Genomic DNA, 10,313 nt, shown 5'->3' with positions numbered 1-10,313 from the left:
CTTATCTACCTGGATGGTTGGAAATGATTGCAAGATTACTCAATGCTTGGTGGTTTTCTGTTGTTCAACACATACATGACTCGCGAGTTGCTACCCCCTCACCTGAGTCCTTGGGCGTGCTCGCACTGGGTAGGCTGTGGTGGTCATCAAGATCCAAAGTTCCAGTGGTGCCAGCCTCCAGTGGCGTCTAGCCTCTAGGTGGTGCTATGAGCTAGGTGGTGCCAGTATCGAGCCTCCAGGTGGTGCCATGTGCTAGGTGGTGCTGTCACTCATGAGATGCGACAGCAATAACAACAACTCCACAATGGCTCCACCTTCAAGGCTTGGGCTTCAAAGTTTGGTGCATGCGTGATGCAACTGCTAGCAAGTAGGTCACCTTGGCCCCTACTATACTTAGTAGGCTAGTGGTGAGTCGTGAATGCACAGGTTTCAACCTGCTCAGTGTTGACCAAGGAATGGGACTCGGGACTCGAAGTCGAGAGTAGATGCCAGCTTGCCAGCCAGCCTATATGTGAGATGCTGTACAGGTCCACCGTCCCGACTCCCAAGATGACGATCATTCTACCCATCGGATGTTGAGAGGAGAGTTGAGAGTCTCAAGACGGAAGTATTTGGAAATTGGATGAGTCATCTGTTACTATCAAGTTTCCTCATCTTGAGTGTACTGCCTTTAGGTTAAAATTTAGGGGTTTCAAATTTCAAGTTGGCTCTTAATAATATTATTAATTAAAAATTTCCCTTCTAAAGCAAGGTTTAAAAAAATTGCATTTTATGAAGAAGGGCAAATTTTTTATCTTGGCCTTCTATGACAAGGCTTTAAAAATTTTTACCTTCTCTTGAAGGTCAAAATGCTTATAGAAGGGCTCAGCAACTCTAGAAAAAAAACCTTGGTGGAAAGGGGATGGTAGGCAAGGAGGATGGGGTGGGGAACTAGAGGTCGAGGGGCTTATGTTGGGGTAGGTTTGGTTAGGAGGGGGTGGGAAGGGGATGGCGGGCAAGGAGGATGGGGTGGTGAAGGAGGGTGGTGGAGGGAGAGGTTAAGGACAAGGTGGAGGGGAGAAGTAGAGGAGGCACTGATATGAATTTTCAACATGGAAACCAATAGAGACAAGATGCAGTGCTATCTTGTCATGCCATGCTCTTGGTGCTAATTTTAACCCATGTAAGGCTTTGCATAGCCTACACACATAATCAGGATGAACCAAGCTCTCATAAGCTTATGGCTACTCCATGTATATTTCTTGCAACTCACCATGCAAGAATGCATTATTTATATCCATTTAGTACAAAACCCAACCTTTTGCTGTAACCATTTCAATAACAACTCTTAGAGTTGCCATTCGTGCTACTAGAGAAAATGTCTCATAATCAATCCCATAAGTATATGCATAACCTTTGGTAACCAGTCTTGCCTTATATGTGCTCACACTACCATCTACATTATGTTTTACTTTGTAAACCCACTTATAGGCTATAGCTTTCTTCCTCTTAGGTAGTGGCACTAAATCCCAAGTCTGATTTACATCCAATGTAGCCATTTCTTCATCCATGGATTTTCTCCCAATGCACATGAATATTAGCTTCCTCAAAACAAGTGACCTTAACTAATTTTATAATCTTTGCCATATATGCATGATATTACGCAACACAACCATCATATGTCAACTTATTTATGGGATACCTTACTCTTGTTGGCCTATGCACTTGCGAAGCACTCTATGATCCTTTTGCATTTGCCTTAGTTTTCCTTGCACCAAGCATACAAACAATTGGAATGCCAAACTCCTCATCCATACTCTAATTCAAGCTATTAGACTCACCATCTACATGTGAATAGCATGTAGAAACATTTGGCACATCAATTGACTCAACCATCTTTTTTTTCCCCTTATGTGATTTATTTTCTACACCTGTAGGAATGCTATTCGCATGCAACCTGTTAGTCCATGGTCTCTTAATAGATCTATAGAAGAGGACTCTTCTAGCCCACTCAATGTTTGTTACTGTAGATCCATATTTTCTACAATCACCTTTGTTTTTACATAATCTACAACAATATGTTTTTCACTCACCTACAACTTGTGTATAATTGGATTATAATACTTGTAACAATTTTGATCAAAGGAATAGCCCACAATTACACACATTTCCACTTTTGGATCCAACTTCTTTCTTAGATCATCAAGAACATGTATATATATATAATGCATCCAAACATCTTAGCATATGAGAAATCTAGTTTCTTGCATGTAAATATCTCCTTTGGTGTCACATCATGCACTACAACACTGGGAGACCTATTTATAATATACATTGTTGTAGAGATAGCTTCATCCCAATAATAATGAGGCATATTCTTTTTAGCCACATGCAATTTCTACAATGTGCATATTCTTCCTTTTAGAATACCATTCTATTATAGAGTGTTCGTGCATGTAAACTACCTCTTAAATCCATTCTATTTCAAAAAATTAGTGAGTTCATTGGAGAGGTACTCTCCCTTTCCTTCTAATCTTAGGCTTTTAATGCACACGTTTTGTTTCTCAACCAAATTTTTAAAATCTTGAAAGTGAGAGAACATCTCACTTTTCTCCTTCATGAAGTACACATATACCTTCCTTATAGGATCATCAATAAAGGTTACATATATTTACATCCAAGCATTGATGTAATATTTCTCGGATCCTATATATCCAAATGCATAACATCAAGTAAATATTTTCTTGCATGTTCATTATGAGGAAATGCATGCCTTGTTTGTTCTCTAATGTGGCATGTTTCACACACTTTTTGCATATTAGCTACTTTGAACTTACGCAAGCTCGTCACAATTTCATGTGATTGCATATTTTTCAATTGCTATACATTTTGTAGCCAATATGTTTATGGAAAATGTCAATATTAGCCACAACTCCTACACCTTGTGTAAACTTAGTGGCCTTCAACTCGAGTACATTTATATCCAAGGTAAAGATCCTTACCACATGCTTGCCTTTTGCAACCAATTTATATCCATTCTTAAAATCTTCTACAAAGTAGCCATTCTAATTGAGCTTTACTTGCAAATATATATATATATATATATATATATATACACATATACATATGCAGCACATCAACCAAACATTTAGCTTTTCCATCTTGCATAGACAATGGGACACTCCCAACATGAGCAATAGGATGCACTATATTGCACATGTTTCCACAAAACTAGGCATTTCAATAATTTTCAATTCTTTAAACCATTCTTCATGAGACGTCATATGGTTAGAGGCACCTGAATCCACATACCATACATAATGAGTCATTACTGTTGCTGATGCATCTCCATGTACTACACCCATCATATGCTACATAACAAACTTCTCATTATCACAAGATTAAGGTTATCAATAATCAAGTTATCAATTTTGATGAGCTAGCAATTGACAAATTGATAAGGTGTTGATTGCCATGTTGGCAATTTGGCAAGTTAACAAGTTATGATCCAATGAGTTGATGCCTTTTACGTTGATAGATTACCAAACTATTGTGATCGATAAGTTGAGCTTCAACGAGTTTTCGATAGATGAGTTAATAAGTTACCAATTGACGGGTTCTCGATCAATAAGTCAACAAATTGACAATTGATAAAACTGATAAGTTGACATATTGCAAGCTGATAAGTTGATGGGTTGGAAATTGAGGAGTTGGGATCTTGAGAGTTGATGGATTGATAGTTGACAAGTTGAAACTTTGACCCTTAAAAGAGTTGAAAAGTTTTCAATTGATGAGTTGAATAGTTATCAATTGACAAGTTAGTACTTGACGACAATTGACAAGTTGGTTATTCATAATAAGTAGGAAATTGACGATCGATGAGTTGATGATAAGTTGTGGTTGATGAGTTGGGAATCCACAAGTTGTGGTTGGCAAGTTCACACTTTGAGTAGTGATAAGTTTATGAGTTATCAATTGATGAGTTGAGAAGTTGTCAATTGAGAAGTAATCAATCAACGAGTTGACAAATTAACAATTGATGATTGAAAAGTTGATAATTGACCATTGATGATTGACATGTTATGACGAGTCTTTTTAGTTACATAGACCATTGTAGTATTTAATGTAGCCAAGGACAAACCAAAAAAGATAGACCCAATCAAGCAATTCTTATTACAATAGATTCTTGTTGTAATAAATCATCTTCAATGCTCCACTACCTCCCTCCACTCACTAATACTAGCACTTTGACACTGGCACAATGTCATCCACTCTTCCAAATGATTAAAAAAGATTCTATGCAACATGCACATAATTAACCTTATCTTTTGAAAGTGAATAAAAATAACAAGTTTTCATGGAAGTTACCTTGAAATTTTGCATTTGCTTTCCTTTTTCTCTTCATCTCTAATTCTTGGCTACTAGCTCCTCCTCTCTTGGCAACATGGCGTTAGTAGCTCTTTCTTTCGTGTGGTAGTGCATGATAGAATAAAGAGAAAGGGATGGTGGTAGTGGTTGTGGGAGGGCATGGTGAAAATTCTGAAAGACCTTGGAAGAGTAGAGAAGGGATGTGGATATGGTGGAGGAAAGAGGATATAGTTAAGGTGGTTGAAGGTGTAGGCAACAAGGAGGTAGTGGCAAGGATTGGGGTGTGGTGGTGAGGATGGAGATAGGATGAAAGTTGGAGTGGAGATGATGAGCAATGGAGGCATCTTGTGGTGGCAATAAATCAACCCTTGCTTATACCTAATAATCTACTTCTTCCCCTTCACCTCAATTAGGCCCATGGTCTTCTCACAATCTTGCAATCACTCACTTCATGCAGAGCAATGGCATCCTAGCACAATTGATGTTCTCAATGGGCGGGCTCATGAAAGGGGTTCTTGCCCTACATTTGTTGGAAGAAGAAGTTAGAACGATTAACTATTCAATCGGAAGAAAACAAAGGATGCTACACCCACTTGGTATAGCAAAGCTTTAGCTTTCAAAGCTAAGCTTTATTCAAGCTTATTGCTATGACAAGTAGAGGCACTTCTTAAGCCTAAAAGCAAGGCTTGGTGGTACAAAAAAGGGCCAATATGAGTTCCACATTCTTGGTACATATACCAAGAGTCTTTTGGAAATTTGGAGGGAATCCCTTGAGACAAAATACTCTTTAATATGTAAATGAAGGTATTGTTTATTCCAGAATAAATGTGGGATCACCTCATGTGAAAGAGGTGGTGTCATTGCTGGGTGTAGCAGGGTCAAGTGCTTGAGTTTGAACTTATGTGCCACACACACGCACACACACACGCACACGCACACACACATGCACACACAGAGGACACTCCACTTTTAAAGTGCTTGTTTGCTGACTTTGCTACATTGTTCTTACTCTAGCTCTACTACATCGTTCTTGCTCTAGCTCTAGAGGCCATTGCAAGGCTGGTAGGGAAATTGTAGGCACTCTTTCCTACTGTGTTGTGCCATAAGGACCCCAAGGAGCAAGGCTGTTGCTAATTGAGCCTCACTAAAGCCCACACCAAAGAGCAAGGAGGGCACGAGATCCCCCCAAAGCATCAACAAAGATTTGACACCATCGTCAAAAGCTGAGATGTAGCAGAAGATCACTCCCAACATAAGGGCAAGTGCTAAGTACTACAAGTCACTTGATCTTGACTTGGAGCGAACCTCTGTCCTCTTTGATGAGGAGAAGACTAAGTCTACTAGCAAGCCAAGAGGTGAGTGGACAGGATGATCCAACTTTTACTTTGCATGCAAGCATGCACTAGTTTATAATCAATCTTGTTGAGAGCACATGCTAAAGCTGGTGTTTAGCTTGGTTGAAGATTGTGCACATGCTGTGATTGTTAAACTATGAAACTTTGCATGAATAGCTTTCAAATGATTTAAATCATGTTTTGATCTTAAGAATGTAGTTTTGCATGTTGTGAAATTATAGATATATAGAGCCAAAAGAGGCATATTCTTAATTTGGATGTAACTAAGCATGTAAGAGTGTATGCAATCTACTACTGATGTTCTTTTCTTATTTCATGAAACCATGCATGTTGTGAAATGCGTACATTACCAAATTTGATACTTTGAAGTACCGATTTTGGTACTATAAGTCACCACTTTGAAGATATGACATTGAAAATACATTATGCCAGTAAACTATGAAATTTTAGTAAGTAATTGTTTTGCATGTACAAAGTACAAATATATACTTTCTTAAAAAGGATGGAGAGGGTATTTCTAACTGTTTTTTGTCTTTTCAAGTTTCATGTAAGAAAAAACTGCAAGAATATCCTCAGCAAACAAAATTTTTCTTTACAATGGAGGACCTACATAAAGAGTATGGGTTGAATCTTGAAGGAAAATTTCCAAAGGATCTCAGCAATGATGACTTGCCTCCTAATCAGTGGGACTGACTGTCTTCAAGTACAAGTACCAAAAAATTCAGAGATCTATCTAAATCATTTGCATTTGCATTTGGTCAATGATTGCATAATTTTGTATTACAAAGTTTATCAAGGCCCCCTTTCATGTGGTGAATTAATTGGCAACATTGTGTGGTGCTATGCTTATGAAAGACACCATGCAACACAAAAGAACCTAAAGGCCAGAAGGTGGCATGGGCTCACTTTGGTGAAGGTGTGGTGAATATGTGTATAACCAAGATTGGAGGGTTGGAGTGAAAAATTGAATCATGGAGGAGGCTAAACAATGTGTCTCGAAAAGGATGTCTCGCACGATGCAAAGTGGTAGCAACATATGCACAGAAACAAAGCTGTACATAGGGCCAATGGGGGGTTGATTATATTCGCGATTTGGAGACATTACTTGAAAGGATGACATGGAACTTGGGAGAGCTGGCAAGGCTGATAAATCTAAAGGATGCTATCCAACAAAAGAATGACACTTTGCTGGTGTATGAAGGTAAAGTGGGTGTGGTGAAGAGTATAATGGAGGATATTGTTTCATTGGAAGCACACCCTCTTCAGTTGTGACAAGAAACTCCTCTCAATGATGAAGAGATAAGGAAGGTGGAGGTTGAATTGGAAGTAAGTTGATGGTTGTTGTAGCGATATGAAGTTAGTGAAGACATTCAGAGGCTTCAAGCAAAAGGTTCAATAGTAGGAGGTATTCTATTTGATGACTTTGTTATGGTGGTTCTAAAAATTGGCTTATACTATTAGCGTTTTTAGGGTTTAGGGTACTTCTTTGTACATGTAATCTAGTACTAATTACTGGGTTGTAGCACTAGCTTATAAACAATTTTGGTCCTTCTGAGGGTTTGATAGTGTAAACAATTCTAGTATGGAGGAAGATTTTGGTAGTTTTGATAGTGCTATCAGCTTTGATAATTTGGGTTCTTTTGACTATTTTGGTAGTGTTCACAATTTTATAGCCTTGTTTATTCTCAAAGTGTTGGTCATTTTGGTTGCTGTGGTAGTTCTATTAATTGTTTTAAAGTCCTTATGGTTGTGATAGTTTTGGTAGTTCTGGTACTTTTAGACTACTTTTGATAGTTTTGGTGCTGTTGGCTAGCTTTTTCTATTTTTGGTACTTTTATTGATTTTTTCATTATTGTTTAGCACTTTTTGATGCTTTGAAACTCTCTGTGTTGTTTGATATTTTTGACACTCCTTGATACTCTCTAATAATCTTTGCTAGTTTTAGTACTCCTTAATATTCTTTGGTACTTTTGGTATTGTTTTGGAACTCTTTGTGCTATTTGATATTTTTGGTACTCCTTGGTACTCTCCAATACTCTTTACTAGTTTTTGGTGCTCTTTGATATTTTTTGGTGCTTTTGGTATTGCCTTAGGATTCCTTTTGCTAGGTTCTTTTGGTACTTTTTGGTACTTCTTGGCATATGGTACTTATTAATGCTTCTTCCACTTCATTTGTACTAAGGCACGTATGAAACTTTGGGTGCTCTTGGTACTATTGGCTACTTCTTTGTGCTGCTAGTTGTATGTTTGGTTTAGGGTATTTATTTAGTATTACTTGTTGGTCCTATTTGAACCCCTTCAGTACTATTGGGTACTTTTTGGTGCTTACTGCTAATTATTTCACTTTTTTAAATTGTTATTATTATACTTCTGACATTTTGGGTACTGATTTTTGTTATTTGGTCTATGGTACTCTTGATACTTTCTAGTATTTGAAGCTTTTTGGTACTTTTGGTATTGTCTAGCTTATGGTGTTTGTTGTTACTTCTTATGGTACTATTTGACTAGCATGTATGGAACTTGAGATGTTAGGGGTTTATATGTCTAATCCTTTGATGTGCTTTTGCAGAAAGACTATAAAAACTTTCAAATTTAGTGCATAGAAGGCTAGCTCCATTTTAATTTTGTCAACAAGCTCATTGCAAATGTGAAGAATGAAAGAATGTTCACCTTGTTGCCAAGGCCTCACTTTGTGGATGTTGAGAATACCATTCATGTCTTTGGGTCTTGTGGTGCTTGTGGGGAGGCTTTGGAGTCCTCTTAAGTTGGTAGTAGCTTCATGCTTTCTTGCTAACATCAATACCATCCTTTATGCTTTATTGTTTTGTTACAAACAAGTGACACTTGTCTTAAGTTTAATTGTAACACTATTATCCCTATGGAGGCAAAGGCCTAGATCACTAGACACGCTACTTTGAAGCGTATGTGGACAACATTTTACATGAAGTTGGTTTTCTATGTTGATTGTGTTGTTTGATTAAAGCTTGTATTTCCTTTCTATGTGTGTGTGTGTGTGTGTAGCTAGAGAATGTGTTGTTGAGGTTGTCAAACAGAAGATGTTGAGCAAGGGAGTGAAGGAATGCCATGGTCCTAACAAGTCAACTACCGGTCATATGTGTGTGCAAGATGATGCTTACAAGGATGTACAAGATGTCCTGTAGGACTTGGGTGCTAGTACCATGGATGGGAAAGAGAGTGAGCCAGGGTTGGAGGGTATAGACAATGTGGTGGATACCTCAAACATTGCTTATTTGGAGGACAGGCTGAAGTGTTGAGAAGGAGACATTAAGATTGATATGTAGGACATGACAGGTCAAAAAGCAAATCTAGGAGAGGCACTCCTTGAGACCATAGAGTTGGATGAGTAGTTTCCAAGTATAGGTGACACGGCTAAGGAAGCCACTACTGATGATGAAATAATGCTTATGATGATGAGGCTATTGCTACTAATCCTAAGGTCGCTAATGCAAAGGCTATTACTGCCCCAAGGCTACCAATGTGTGTGCTATTGATGCAAAGCCTAGTGATGTTGCGAGGGTTCGTGATGTTAAGGCTGTTGATAAGAAGGGTGAGTACACAGAGAACATGAAGGAAGAGGAGGATGATACAAAGAATGGATGTAAAAAGAAGGCTGGTAGGAATGGGGGAGATAAACCTAAGAAGACAGGGAACACATTAGATGCCAATAAGGGGAGGACTGCTATGGGGTATAGTGTTGAGATTAGAAGGATATGACTTTTGGGGTGGACATAGATGTAGGTGACTACATTGATTTAGCCACTTTGTCAAAGCAAATAAGTGCCCCATATGTCATGGTCAAAAGATACGTGCCTGCAAGATCTAGCTGTTGTGTGCTATACTTTATATGAATCAATAGCACTTTCTTTTGGTTTTTTCATTACTTTTTATATTTAGTGTGTTGTATTACAATTCATGTTCTCCTACTTATAAGGTTTAACTAAGGGAGTTTGTTGCTAATTCTATACTTTCAATTTGGTAGTGTTGTATCATTTGGATATTGCTTAGTACCAACCTTGTATTGTGGTGTTTCTATTGTTTAGGTTGCATTATGTATTGCGTGGGTACTATAGTGAGGCAGCCTTGGTGGCTAAATGAATGACCCTTAGACACATTGCTCTTCAAGCATGTGCAGGCTAGTTTTGACCAACTTGTAATACTAACATCAACAGTGTGTTTTCATAAAGGGTTATCAAAAAGATCCAGAAAATGTTTGGGAGTTGTAATTCTTAGATGGGGTTGACCTCGGGGTGTGCAAGTATCTTAGTGGGCCTATTGTGTTGTAAGACCCGATGCAGAAAAGTTTATCCTACAGCTAAGGAAGAAGGCATATGTGATATTGTGGTCATGCTACACAAAGAAAAATTTGTACAAGATCATGAATGGGTGCTTTCCTCAACTGATGAAAATGAGAGGATTGTTTCTAGGTATTATTTTACTTAGCTTTTAATAATGGATTGCATGCATGTATTTTAATGTAAACTAACCTCTTACTTTACATTCATAGCCATATTTTCCCAAAATGATCGTGAGGTTTGGGCTACGAGTCTCTAGCATGTGCAAAATGTAAAAGCAGAGTATGGTAACAAGCAT

Source organism: Lygodium microphyllum, chromosome 11, assembly GCF_053477565.2.
Source record: "Lygodium microphyllum isolate KBCC chromosome 11, Lygodium_microphyllum_v1.1.10, whole genome shotgun sequence".
Classification (NCBI taxonomy): domain Eukaryota; kingdom Viridiplantae; phylum Streptophyta; class Polypodiopsida; order Schizaeales; family Lygodiaceae; genus Lygodium; species Lygodium microphyllum.
Note: the sequence above shows the minus strand (reverse complement) of the source record.